The sequence below is a fragment of the Bombina bombina genome, chromosome 1 (assembly GCF_027579735.1).
Source record: "Bombina bombina isolate aBomBom1 chromosome 1, aBomBom1.pri, whole genome shotgun sequence".
NCBI classification, from domain to species: domain Eukaryota; kingdom Metazoa; phylum Chordata; class Amphibia; order Anura; family Bombinatoridae; genus Bombina; species Bombina bombina.
In genome coordinates this window covers 743,416,308-743,431,284 of record NC_069499.1, presented here as the reverse complement: position 1 = coordinate 743,431,284, position 14,977 = coordinate 743,416,308, and the positions used below count along the sequence as shown (strand labels likewise).

At 39.1% G+C, this 14,977-nt stretch overlaps 1 protein-coding gene and 1 long non-coding RNA gene across 2 annotated transcripts in view; both read left to right on the top strand.

Annotated features, from left to right (window-relative positions):
- GPC3 (glypican 3) overlaps positions 1-14,977 on the top strand; it is a 1,305,553-nt gene that overhangs the window by 123,857 nt on the left and 1,166,719 nt on the right. The gene's annotated exons all lie outside the window — the stretch shown is intronic.
- Positions 11,210-14,877, top strand: LOC128645931 (uncharacterized). Its single transcript, XR_008400158.1, has 2 exons — positions 11,210-11,302; positions 14,415-14,877. It is a non-coding gene; the product is annotated as an uncharacterized LOC128645931 (long non-coding RNA).

Here is a 14,977-nt window from a genome sequence, read left to right as displayed (position 1 = left end):
GCCATTGGCAAAGGGGCTTTTTATTGACACTATTTGTCCCAGTTAATGTACTGTAGACAATTTTTGGACACTTTTAGCTATACGTTATAGCTTTATTGTACACAGTGCTATTGTCTGTTCTGTGGCTTGTCACTACTTTACTGTTTTTCCTGTTTGCTTTGTGACTCTGCACTTAGTGTTAAGGAGCAAACTGGAGTGGTCACACCTGGGTTGGACTTTTTAGAGGGTAGATCAACTGACTGCTGTAAATAAAAGAAGGCTTAGCAAGTGGTCACTGTCTGTCTTTCAGCTCAACTAATTGGGAGTAATCATTCCTACTACGGTAGCATTACTGATTCCCCCCAAGCTTTAAGGATCACTTATGGACTGCTATTTCTAAAGCTATAGAGGACATGTAAGTAAGCTGGGAGATTACTTGTCAGTTTAAGCTAGAGCATGTACATTCTTTACTTAAAGTTTGAAGACCTTAAGGGTTCAAGACCCTAGACCTATTGAGGATAAAACTGAAAAGTAATTGGTTCTTCAGACACTAAACACTAAACAGTTAATGTTTTTTCTATCCCAGTACTGGTTACAGAAATATTGCCAAAGAATTGGACAAGCCAGGGGTTCAGTTTACTCTGTCTCCTAAATATAAAAGAGTTACTAAATTCAAAAGAATACAGCTTTAGCTGTTGTCTCTAGAAGGACCCTAGGGTTGGAATCATGGTCTGCTGACACAGTGTCAAAGTAGAGACTGTGAGGATAGCTTTAAAGGGTGAGATCTGGTTTGGTCCCCACTTGGATTCTATAATTTCCAAGGTCACGGGCAGCAAGGGAGCCTTTTTTTGCCACAAAATAAAATAAATAAACAAAATCTAGAGCTATGATTAAACCCAGCATTCGGTTTCACTCCATTATACAATCCAGGAATTAAGAAATCAGATTAATCTAAAGATACCTGGAAGTCCAAGCAAAACAAGACTTCCAATGCAAAGTCTGCATGAAGGTATATTCCCAAATCCAGATTTGTTGCTGGTATGGAGCAGGTTAAGGCATCATCAGAAGGCCTTGACCCAGCCTGCTCAGGATCCCTGGTTACTAGAAATAGTGTCTCAGGGATACAGAATAGGTTTTTAGTCCTTTAATGTGTTCACGATTTGGAGGTCATGGGAGTAATCATTCGTGTTCCTGTGTCAGAACACAAAAGGGGATTTTATTCCACTCCTTTTATAGTCGCAAAGTAGGAGGAAACATTAAGACCTGTTCTTGATCTGAAAACTTTGAACAGATTTGTGGGGGTTCCTTTTTTAAAATTGAAAACCATCCTTTCTATCCTCTCTTCAGTTCTCCAGGGTCATGGCATATATTTTTACCAGGGTTCCGGGAACTTTACTATTTGTGATCAGGGAATAGCTGTGGTGCCTTACTTGGGTGATATGTTGGTTCAAGTTTCCTTCTTTACCTCTACCGACCCTTCCTGTAGAGAAACTACTCTGATTTCCTGCAGTCTAAAGACTCATTTTAAAGATGCTTGCTTTTTGTCAGATCCTCAAACTTCAATCTGCTTCTTGAAATCTGCTGTTCTTGTCCTAGATTTCTGTGACTTAGTGCATGAAAGTAATGGGATTGATGGTAGCTTATATAAGCCTTCAAGCGATACCCACAATCTTCTAACAGTGAGAGAGGTTCCTTGTATTCTGAATGGGAAGCTCATCAGTGCACCATTTCAGCAATTCACATTTCCAGGTTCAACAATTGGAAAGTGGATTATTATAGTCGTCAGACTCTACACTCTGAAGAATGGTCCCTCAATCAGGAGTTTTTCCATCAGTTGGTGTGTTGTTGTGCTCTCCCAGAGATCGACTTGATGGCATCACACCTGGATCACAAACTTCCTGGATATGGGTCCAGTTTAAGGGATCCTCAAGCAGAATTGATGGATGCTCTTGCAGTTCCATGGCCGCAGGATGTTGTAGGTGGATCTGGTTCAGATGTCCAGCATTCCTTTGTGGCATCTTCCTCCATGCCCAGACCTGTTATCCAAAACTCCATTCTTTTACCAAAATCTCCAATCTCTCATTTGAGTGCTTGGTGATTGAATACTTAGTTCTTTCTCAGAGAGGCTTTTTCTTCTTCTGTAGTGGATACCTTGATTCAGGTTTAAAAGCTAGTCACTAAATACATTCATCACAAGCAGTGTTCCCTTTAAGGCCAGATTTTTTTGAGCGGCCCAGCAGTGAAACAGTTAATTAGTAAACTACACCCTGCAGTTCACAAACACTACATAATGCAGACAGCAAGGTTACCGTATTGGCTCACAAAATCTGGCCTTAGAGGGAACACTGATCACAAGGTGGGGAAGGTATGTCTTTCTTAGTGTTCAGCTTGAGGTTATACATGGCACACTGTTCAGATTTCTGGACTCCTACAGTCTCTTCAAAATAGCTTAGACAAGGGTCTATCGGCCAGCTCTCCGAAGTGTCACATTTCTGTACTGTCAGTTTATATCTCACAGGAAGCTTACTTGTCTCCAGATATTCAAGCGGATGTTTAGCCCTTGGTTGAAATCAGATTTGTTATCAAACCCTTTTTGCCCCATGGAATTTGGACTGGGTTCTAAAGGTTTTACAATCTCCTCCCTTTGAACCTACGCACATATTGGATTTACAGTTGTGATCCTGGAAGGTGTTTCTACTTGCTATTTCTTGGCTAGGAGAGTTTGAGTTGTCTGCTTTCTCTTATGATTCTCCGCACCTCGTGTTTCATCAAGACAATGCAGTTGTATGTAATCTATACAGTTTCTTACCTATGGTGGTTTCTACAGACAATAATAAACAGGAAATTGAAGTACTTTCTTAATTTCTAATCCAAAATACCCAAAGGAGAGATTATTACTCATTCTTGGTGTAATCAGGTTTGAGATTTTTATCTACAGGCTACTCAAGCCTTTTGGCAGTCTTCCAGTTTATTTGTTTTGTTTTCAGGTATAGATGAAGGTCAGAAGGCAAGCTTTGTTACTTTAGCTTCATGTTTGAAGAGCCTAAGTTATAGGGGCCTATTTATTAATGTGCGAGCGTACATGATCCGATATTGCGAATCATGTCTGCTGCACATCGATAAATGCCGACAGCATACGCTGTCGGCATTTATCATTGCACCAGCAGTTCTTGTGAATGCTCTCACCACCATAAGATAGAAAACATAATTCATGTTTACCTGATAAATTCCTTTCTTTCTTGCTGGTGAGAGTCCATGAACATGCCCAATTTTACTAGTGGCAGCATTTCTAGTTTGCATCTCTTTACCGTAGGGTCTTTCTAACTTCTTCCTCCTATTCTTGGCTATACGAAATACTGGGAGGATCAGGGAAGTAAGAGGGATATTAAAGGTATAGGGTGTATTTGCCTCATCCTGGTGGCTAGGTGATGAATTTCCAACAGGAATGAATTATGAACTCTCACCACTAAGAAAGAAAGAAAGGAATTTATTAGGTAAGAATAAATTTTGTTTTTCAACAAAAACTTTTCCAAAAAGGCTTTTTTGTGTGTAAAGTGCTTCTTATCTGAATAGAAACCGGGAGGTCACCTGAAACTGACATATACAACAGCCCTTTCACACATCTTATTGTCAGGGTGCCAGGAATCAGACTGAGACGAGAAGTGCATAAATAATAACACCTTTATTAATAGCAAAAAATTATAAAATGTCCACAAGTCAAATAACAAGCCAGGAGTCAAAACCAGAGCTGGTAGTCAGACGAGCCGAGTCAGGAGCCACAGCGAATAGTCAGACGAGCCGGAATCAGGAACAAGGAGAACAGCAGTGTCAGGAACAAGCCAGGGATCAGGAACCAGGAAGGACATCAGGCAGCCAGGTAATACACAGGAACTCTCACAAACAGGTCTCAGACAACGCAAAGGCAAAGCATACTGAACAGAGGCCTTTTAAATAATAAATGATGACATCACAATTCTGAGACTGCATCCTGTCATGGATGATGCACAACAGTCTGGCCATAAAAGGAAGTGCAGGAAGTGAGCAGCATCCCCCACAATGCACCAAGTCAGGAAGAGAGGTGAGTAAAATGGCTGCCAGCAGCACATGGCAAACACAACAGGGAAAAGCCCTGACACTTATGTATACAGTAAAGTGCTTTTGAATTAACCTCTTTGTTCACTGTTGGAGGGAAAGTCTCATTAACACATGAGATTAACCTATTGTAATCCGATTCCATCCTCACCACTGCTAAACCATCTGAATACAATTTGTATCTTGGCATACTTTCACAATAGCTATATTGTCACTTTTAATATTTTGCAAGTATTGTTTTATACAATATTTACATTTATTGATTGTCAAAAAACAGTTTGGATTTTGGGGTGATCTGAAAACAACCTGAAGTATACAAGTTTAAGTTTGAAAGACTTTTAATATCTTCTTATGCTGGGTTTTGACAGTAATGAAAATGTAAAGTGTGAACTAGACATGTGCGATTAGTTTCGGAAATTCGGATCAATTCGAATTTCCGAATTAAAATGCTTCAGAATCTACCGAATGAATCCAAATTAACTGCCGAATCTACAGAATAAATCCGAATTAGCTCAGTAAATTCGGCATTCCCCCATAGGAAACAATGGGGCAGTTTCGGCTGAAAAAAAAACCTAACACCTGCAAAAAAGCAGCGTTCAGCTCTTAACGCAGCCCTATTGTTTCCTATGGGGAAACACTAAGTCTACACCTAACACCCTAACATGAACCCCAAGTCTAAACACCCCTAATCTAACACTTATTAACCCCTAATCTGCCGCCCCCGCTATTGCTGACACCTGCAATATACTATTAACCCCTAATCTGCCGCTCCAGACACCGCCGCCACCTACATTATCCCTATGAAGCCCCCAACATCGCCGACACCTACATAATATTTATTAACCCCTAATCTGCCCCCCCAACGTCGCCGCAACCTAACTAAAAGTATTAACCCCTAATCTGCCGATCGGACCTCGCCACCACTATAATAAATGTATTAACCCCTAAACCGCCGCACTGCCGCCTCGCAAACACTATAATAAATTTTATTAACCCTAATCTGCCCCCCCCCACCGTCGCTGCAACCTAACTACAAGCATTAACCCCTAATCTGCCGACCGGACACCGCCGCCACCTACATTATAGCTATGAACCCCTAATCTACGGTCCCTAACATCGCCGACACCTATATTATATTTATTAATCTGCCCCCCCAATGTTGCCACAACCTAACTACAAGTATTAACCCCTAATCTGCCGACCGGACATCGCCGCCACTATAATAAATGTATTAACCCCTAAACCGCTTCACTCCCGCCTCGCAAACACTATAATACATTTTATTAACCCCTAATCTGCCCCCCCCCAACGTCGCCGCAACCTAACTACAAGTATTAACCCCTAATCTGCCAACCGGACATCGCCGCCACGATTAATAAATGTATTAACCCCTAAACCACCACATTCCCACCTCACAAACACTATAATAAATTGTATTAACCCCTAATCTGCCCTCCCTAACATTGCCACCACCTACCTACAATTATTAACCCCTAATCTCCCGCCCCCAACGTCGCTGCTACTATAATAAAGTTATTAACCCCTAAACCTAAGTCTAACCCTAACACCCCCCTAACTTAAATATAATTTTAATAAAACAAAATAAATTTACTATAATTAAATAAATTAATCCTATTTAAAACTAAATACTTACCTGTAAAATAAACCCTAATATAGCTACAATATAACTAATAGTTACATTGTAGCTATTTTAGGATTTATATTTATTTTACAGGCAACTTTGTATTTATTTTAACTAGGTACAATAGTTATTAAATAGTTATTAACTATTTAATAGCTACCTAGTTAAAATAATTACAAAATTACCTGTAAAATAAATCCTAACCTAAGTTACAATTACACCTAACACTACACAATCATTAAATTAATTAAATAAATTAATCTTATTTAAAACTAAATACTTACCTGTAAAATAAACCCTAATATAGCTACAATATAACTATTAGTTACATTGTAGTTATTTTAGGATTTATATTTATTTTATAGGCAACTTTGTATTTATTTTAACTAGGTGCAATAGCTATTAAATAGTTATTAACTATTTAATAGCTACCTAGTTAAAATAATTACAAAATTACCTGTAAAATAAATCCTAACCTAAATTACAATTAAACCTAACACTACACTATCATTAAATAAATTAAATAAATTAACTACAAGTACCTACAATTACCTACAATTAAATAAACTAAACTAAATTACAAAAAACAAACACTAAATTACAAAAAAAAAAAAAGATTACAAGAATTTTAAGCTAATTACACCTACTCTAAGCCCCCTAATAAAATAACAAAGCCCCCCAAAATAAAAAAAATTTCCCTACCCTAATTTAAATTACAAAAGTTAACAGCTCTATTACCTTACCAGCCCTTAAAAGGGCTTTTTGCGGGGCATGCCCCAAAGTAATCAGCTCTTTTGCCTGTAAAAAAACACACAATACCACCCCCCAACATTACAAACCACCACCCACATACCCCTACTCTAACCTAAACCCCCTTAAATAAACCTAACACTACCCCCCTGAAGATCTCCCTACCATGAGTCGTGTTCACCCAGCCGGGCCGAAGTCTTCATCCGATGGGGCAGAAGACAACATCCAGACTGGCAGAAGTCTTCATCCAAACGGGGCAAGAAGAGGTCTTCCATCCATCAGAAGTCTTCATTCAGGCGGCATCTTCTATCTTGAAGTTCAATCCGATTGGCTGATCCAATCAGCCAATCAGATTGACCTCGCATTCTATTGGCTGTTCCGATCAACCAATAGAATGTAAGGTCAATCTGATTGGCTGATTGGAAGATAGAAGATGCCGCCTGGATGAAGACTTCTGATAAATGGAAGACCTCTTCTTGCCCCGCTTGGATGAAGACTTCTGCCGGTCTGGGTGTCCTCTTCTGCCCCATCGGATGAAGACTTCGGCCCGGTTGGGTGAACACGACTCAAGGTAGGGAGATCTTAAGGGGGGTAGTGTTAGGTTTATTTAAGAGGGGTTTGGGTTAGAGTAGGGGTATGTGGGTGGTGGGTTGTAATGTTGGGGGGGTGGTATTGTGGGGGTTTTTACAGGCAAAAAAGCTGATTACTTAGGGGCATGCACTGCAAAAAGCCCTTTTAAGGGCTGGTAAGGTAATAGAGCTGTTAACTTTTGTAATTTAGATTAGGGTAGGGAATTTTTTTTATTTTGGGGTGTTTGTTATTTTATTAGGGGACTTAGAGTAGGTGTAATTAGCATATTTAAGCACCTCCCTGACATCAGCCAGGTGCTTAGTAATTGAGTTTTCTATACAGGTAACTCTCCTACGAATTGAGCATCTGCTTATACAGGGAGTGCAGAATTATTAGGCAAATGAGTATTTTGACCACATCATCCTCTTTATGCATGTTGTCTTACTCCAAGCTGTATAGGCTCGAAAGCCTACTACCAATTAAGCATATTAGGTGATGTGCATCTCTGTAATGAGAAGGGGTGTGGTCTAATGACATCAACACCCTATATCAGGTGTGCATAATTATTAGGCAACTTCCTTTCCTTTGGCAAAATGGGTCAAAAGAAGGACTTGACAGGCTCAGAAAAGTCAAAAATAGTGAGATATCTTGCAGAGGGATGCAGCACTCTTAAAATTGCAAAGCTTCTGAAGCGTGATCATCGAACAATCAAGCGTTTCATTCAAAATAGTCAACAGGGTCGCAAGAAGCGTGTGGAAAAGCCAAGGCGCAAAATAACTGCCCATGAACTAAGAAAAGTCAAGCGTGCAGCTGCCAAGATGCCACTTGCCACCAGTTTGGCCATATTTCAGAGCTGCAACATCACTGGAGTGCCCAAAAGCATAAGGTGTGCAATACTCAGAGAAATGGCCAAGGTAAGAAAGGCTGAAAGACGACCACCACTGAACAAGACACACAAGCTGAAACATCAAGACTGGGCCAAGAAATATCTCAAGACTGATTTTTCTAAGGTTTTATGGACTGATGAAATGAGAGTGAGTCTTGATGGGCCAGATGGATGGGCCCGTGGCTGGATTGGTAAAGGGCAGAGATCTCCAGTCCGACTCAGACGCCAGCAAGGTGGAGGTGGAGTACTGGTTTGGGCTGGTATCATCAAAGATGAGCTTGTGGGGCCTTTTCGGGTTGAGGATGGAGTCAAGCTCAACTCCCAGTCCTACTGCCAGTTTCTGGAAGACACCTTCTTCAAGCAGTGGTACAGGAAGAAGTCTGCATCCTTCAAGAAAAACATGATTTTCATGCAGGACAATGCTCCATCACACGCGTCCAAGTACTCCACAGCGTGGCTGGCAAGAAAGGGTATAAAAGAAGAAAATCTAATGACATGGCCTCCTTGTTCACCTGATCTGAACCCCATTGAGAACCTGTGGTCCATCATCAAATGTGAGATTTACAAGGAGGGAAAACAGTACACCTCTCTGAACAGTGTCTGGGAGGCTGTGGTTGCTGCTGCACGCAATGTTGATGGTGAACAGATCAAAACACTGACAGAATCCATGGATGGCAGGCTTTTGAGTGTCCTTGCAAAGAAAGGTGGCTATATTGGTCACTGATTTGTTTTTGTTTTGTTTTTGAATGTCAGAAATGTATATTTGTGAATGTTGAGATGTTATATTGGTTTCACTGGTAAAAATAAATAATTGAAATGGGTATATATTTGTTTTTTGTTAAGTTGCCTAATAATTATGCACAGTAATAGTCACCTGCACACACAGATATCCCCCTAAAATAGCTATAACTAAAAACAAACTAAAAACTACTTCCAAAACTATTCAGCTTTGATATTAATGAGTTTTTTGGGTTCATTGAGAACATGGTTGTTGTTCAATAATAAAATTAATCCTCAAAAATACAACTTGCCTAATAATTCTGCACTCCCTGTACGATACTTCTCACAAGAATTGGCATTCCGCCAAACTCCTGAGTCCTACTTCTCAAGAAGTGCTTCTACTCTAAAATATTACAAGCTTTGTTTTCAATCTCCACCACATCTTCTAAGTGAGGAGTATACCTTTAAAGTCTTCCACAAGCCTTCTCAGCATACCGGAGAAAATATCAGTCCGTTTCCATTTCGGAGTTCACAACATAAAGACCGCTCTGTTGTACTGGCAGTTAGCCTGAGAATTATTTGGGATTTCCATATGCAAGGTACCTGTTTCTTCCAAATATTATATCGCATACTTAAAGCAATATAGCGGTGATAACAGACTTTACCTATCTTGCCAGAATTGAAACATTATAACATTTACTGTCTAAGAAGTAATACTCTGTAACTAATACTCCTCATTTTGCGCTAACTTATTTTATTAAGAAGCCATTCTAATATTTACAAGTCTCCTCACAGACCTATGGTTCATTAACTCACTCTGAGCCCCTTTGATTAATGTTTACATATGTTGATTATGTGCTGAGTGAAACAAAACATCTGATCCGCAGTTGTTGATCCAAATCATACTTTAATATTTGAATAGGACTTGATCCTTGACAGAATTACTAAGCCCTTAAATGGATCCAACGGATCTGCCGCAAATTGTTTATACTCTTTCACAGAAAGTGGACCCATTTAGGTTTAGATTTTATAGTGGAATTACCTACATCAGCTGGTATGAACACCATATTAGTTGTTATTGATCTTTTCATGAAGATGGCCCATTTTATACCACATCACAATCTGCCAACTTCAGTTGAAACCGCACAACTGTTCATTGACAATATAATAAAGTTCCACGGGATACCAGAAATTCTCCCCACTGACAGGGGGACTCAGTTCACCTCTCATTTCTGGAGGAACCTCTGCAATAAATTACAGATTGACCACATTATACTACAGCCTTTCACCCTCATACTAACGGCCAAACGGAACGCTTAAATCAGTGGCTTGAACAGTATCTGAGGTGCTACTGTGCCTATCATCAAAATGACTGGAAGAACTTCCTCTCAACCGCAGAATTGCCTATAATAATTCTCTCAACTCCTCCACCAAGATGTCACCATTGTTTGCGAATTACGCATACAACCCTAAGATGACTCTTACAACGAATGAAACCTGTCTGAACCCAAATGTAGAACATCTAGCTGATCGACTTTCTGAAAATTGGCAACTCTTACAACAAAATCTACAAACTGCTGGGCTGTCACAAAAGAAGTACTACGATCTCAGAAGAAGGTCACCTCCTCATTATAAAATTGGTGATTGGGTTTGGCTGTCCACAAAGAACTTAAAATTACAAACACCTAGTAAGAAACTAGCCAGTCTCTTCATAGGACCGTTTCAGATAACACGTATCGTTAATCAGAATGCTGTTACCCTACAACTTCCTACCACTCTAGCCATTCATCCAACTTTCCATGTTTCACTTTTAAAACCTGCTAAAAGATCTGGTACCCAACTACTACCCCCTCACGCTCAAACCCCAGACCCTAATGTATATGAAGTGAAAGAGATTTTGGATTCTCATTTATATAAAGGCCAGATACAATACCTAGTCCGATGGAAAGGATATACCCCAGACGAAGACACTTGGGAACCTCACAATTTCGTGAATGCACCTAGATTAGTCTCTTGCTTCCATTCCAGGAATCCTCATAGGCCTCGTTTACAAGCCGTGGGATGGCTTGATTGAAGGGGGCAATCTGTCAGGAATTGCTATACCACCTTATGGCTAAAGTCTCATATTCTTCAATACCACCTTTACACTTCAGTCTCTTTCTAGCCTATTTAAGCACCTCCCTGACATCAGCTAGGTGCTTAGTAATTGAGTTTTCTATACAGGTAACTCTCCTACGAATTGAGCCTCTGCTTATACCAAAGAAACCTTTTTTCTCTTTCTAGGATACTTCTCACAAGAATTGGCATTCCGCCAAACTCCTGAGTCCTACTTCTCAAGATGTGATTCTACTCTAAAATATTACAAGCTTTTTTTTCAATCTCCACCACATCTTCTAAGTGAGGAGTACACCTTTAAAGTCTTCCACAAGCCTTCTCAGCATACCGGAGAAAATATCAGTCCGTTTCCATTCCGGAGTTCACAACAGTGACGTCACACGCCGCCCACAGTCTGTTTCAGCTCTGCTGTCAATCACCGCCTAACAGCTGCTCTCCGGGAAGGACGCGCAGATCCAACTTGCTGCTTTCTATTCAGGCACACCGTAAAGACCGCTCTGCTGTACTGGAAGTTAGTCTGAGAATTATTTGGGACTTCCATATGCAAGGTACCTGTTTCTTCCAAATATTATATCGCATACTTAAAGCAATATAGCGGTGATAACAGACTTTACCTATCTTGCCAGAATTGAAACATTATAACATTTACTCTCTAAGAAGTAATACTCTGTAACTAATACTCCTCATTTTGCGCTAACTTATTTTATTAAGAAGCCATTCTAATATTTACAAGTCTCCTCACAGACCTATGGTTCATTAACTCACTCTGAGCCCCTTTGATTAACGTTTACATATGTTGATTATGTGCTGAGTGAAACAAAACATCTGATCCGCAGTTGTTGATCCAAATCATACTTTAATATTTGAATAGGACTTGATCCTTGACATATAGGTACTTGTAGTTAATTTATTTAATTTATTTAATGATAGTGTAGTTTAGGTTTAATTGTAACTTAGGTTAGGATTTATTTTACAGGTAATTTTGTAATTATTTTAACTAGGTAGCTATTAAATAGTTAATAACTATTTAATAACTATTGTACCTAGTTAAAATAAATACAAAGTTGCCTGTAAAATAAATATAAATCCTAAAATAGCTACAATGTAACTATTAGATATATTGTAACTATTAGATATATTGTAGCTATATTAGGGTTTATTTTCTAGGTAAGTATTTAGTTTTAAATAGGTTTAATTTATTTAATTATAGTACATTTATTTTGTTTTATTTAAATTATATTTATGTTAGGGGGGTGTTAGGGTTAGGGTTAGACTTAGGGTTTAATAACTTTATTATAGTAGCGGCGACGTTGGGGGCGGGAGATTAGGGGTTAATTATTGTAGGTAGGTGGCGGCGATGTTAGGGAGGGCAGATTAAGGGTTAATAAAATATATTATAGTGTTTGCAAGGCAGGAGTGCAGCGGTTTAGGGGTTAATACATTTATTATCATGGCGGCGATGTCCGGTCAGCAGATTAGGGGTTAATACTTGTAGTTAGGTTGTGGCGACGTTGGGGGGGGGCAGATTAGGGGTTAATAAAATTTATTATAGTGTTTGCGAGGCAGGAGTGCGGCGCTTTAGGGGTTAATACATTTATTATAGTGGTGGCGAGGTCCGGTCGGCAGATTTGGGGTTAATACTTGTAGTTAGGTTGCAGCGACGTTGGGGGGGGGGGGCAGATTGGGGGTTAATAAAATTTATTATAGTGTTTGCGAGGCGGGAGGGCGGCAGTTTAGGGGTTAATACATTTATTATAGTGGCGGTGAGGTCCGGTCGGCAGATTAGGGGTTAATACTTGTACTTAGGTTGCGGCGACGTTGGGGGGGCAGATTAGGGGTTAATAAAATTTATTATAGTGTTTGCGAGGCGGGAGAGCGGCGGTTTAGGGGTTAATACATTTATTATAGTGGCGGCAATGTCCGGTCTGCAGATTAGGAGTTAATACTTGTAGTTAGGTTGCAGCGACGTTGGGGGGGGCAGATTAGGGGTTAATAACTATAATGTAGGTGTCGGCAATGTTAGGGACAGCAGATTAGGAGTTCATAGCTATAATGTAGGTGGCGGCGGTGTCCGGTTGGCAGATTAGGGGTTAAATAATTTTATGATAGTGTTTGCGATATGGGGTGGGGCCTCGGTTTAGTGGTTCATAGGTAGTTTATGGGTGTTAGTGTATTTTGTAGCACTGTAGTTAAGAGCTTTATATTCCGGTGTTAGCCCATAAAGCTCTTAACAACTGACTTTATTCGGTAGATTCGAATGGCCGTGTATTACACTAGTATTGTACAGTATATTAGGTTTTAGGTTATATCACTCTGCTATGGGTATACAGTACATAATACTAGTCTAATACACAGCATATCCCACCTAACACATACCAAAATTCTGAATTTCGGAACCAAAACGAATCGAACCAAATTCAGCCGAAATTTTTCAAATCCGAATAAATCCGAAACGAATTCATTCAAATTTTGCCGAATTCGAATCGATCCGAACCGAAATTCGAAAAAATCCGAATCAATTTGAACCGCACCAAAACGAATTTTTCGATCATGCACATATCTAACCTACTCCCTCGCAATATACTATCTGCATAGAAGATGTTCACACAAGATTGCGCCTTCGTGACTGGGTTTTATAGGGGACAATCCATCATGCACTCTAAGCTGATAGAGTGTGATCAACCCCAATATATTGCGGGGAAAACTTCCCTTTGGGAATGTTTCTTTCTGTGACACTTGCTATGCATATCTAGAATGGATTAATATTTAAATAAGCAAGTCTACATTAATATTGAAATAAGCAAGTGTTATTTTTTTAATATGATATTTGAATAGTGATTCACAATATATTTTCTTTGAAGCAACATAATCAGATACATTTTTTAACAAGCACAAAATGCAAAAACAAATGTTTCAAGTTTTACAGTTTGGTAAGGATAAATGAATGAACATGTCCAAATTAGTTATTTTCATTATTCATTATTTAATTAATTATTTCACTTTTATAGTCCACAGGGAAGGGAAAAGAGTAAAAAGATAATTGGTGACTAATGAGAAGACTGTACAAAATAGGTTTCAGAAATGAGGAAAAGAAAATTTGTACAATGTAGCCCTGTCCAACATCTGGAACTGATCATGCATAAAATACTCACATGAGTTCCAATATGTGTTAAGGGTTGGAAATAGAGAGATCATTTAAAGAGACATGAAATCCCAAAATGTTCTTTCTTGATTTGGATAGAACATTCAATTTTAAACAACTTTTAAATTTGCTCCTATTATCAAATTAGCTTCATTCTCTTGATATCCTTTGCTGAAGGAACAACATTGCAATACTGGCAGCTAAATTAAGACATATGGTTAGCCAATCACAAGAGACAAGAGGATATGTGCGTGTTCTTTTTTCAACAAGGGATATGAAGAGAATGAAAATATAAGTGAATTTAAAAGTGTCTTAAAATTACATGCTCTGTCGGAATATATGAAGATATGTCACAAAGACATTACAAGTCCTAAGAAAGACTAAACATAATGCTAAGGGAACACCCCTGACTTGTTGCTTTAAAGGGACAATACATTCCTTGAGGTTTTAATTATTTATTTTGCCCCCTTTTTAAGTAGTTTATCTTTTGAAAAATGAGAATTGTTTTAATTTTGCAGACTTTTTAAGCCTAATGCCTCAATGGAGGTTTGGGGATGGAAGGGGCAGGCTGGATCCCACAACTGCCTAACCACAGCCCTGGACCACTTGGCTCTGCCCTCAGAACACCTGTGACTCCGCCTTCTCCCCGCCCATGGAACACCTGTAACTATGTCTCCACCCAGCCTGCCTCTACCTGTGGAACAACTGCAATTGCGCTGTCTATCCCCTCCATAATAAAGTTTCTGGAACTGCAACTCCTAACCCTGCAACATGTCTTTCCATGACTGTCTTTTACTGATAATAACTGAAAAATAATGTACTGTACACTAACTTTATGACAGTTTCTAGTCTTTCTGTTTGCAGACTAAAGTCCAGATTGGCTTCTTCAAATAAGGCAAATGGTGGGGTTAGTTTGAGTGTTGAAAAACAATTGCAGTAAATTGGATGTTAATAATATTATAATAAATTATTTAGTGCTTTTCTCTGTGTTGGACTCAAAGCTCTTTACACAAGAAACATTTACATAAGAGGGTTAGAAGTTACAGATTGTATTATTATTATTATTTATAATATTTATAGA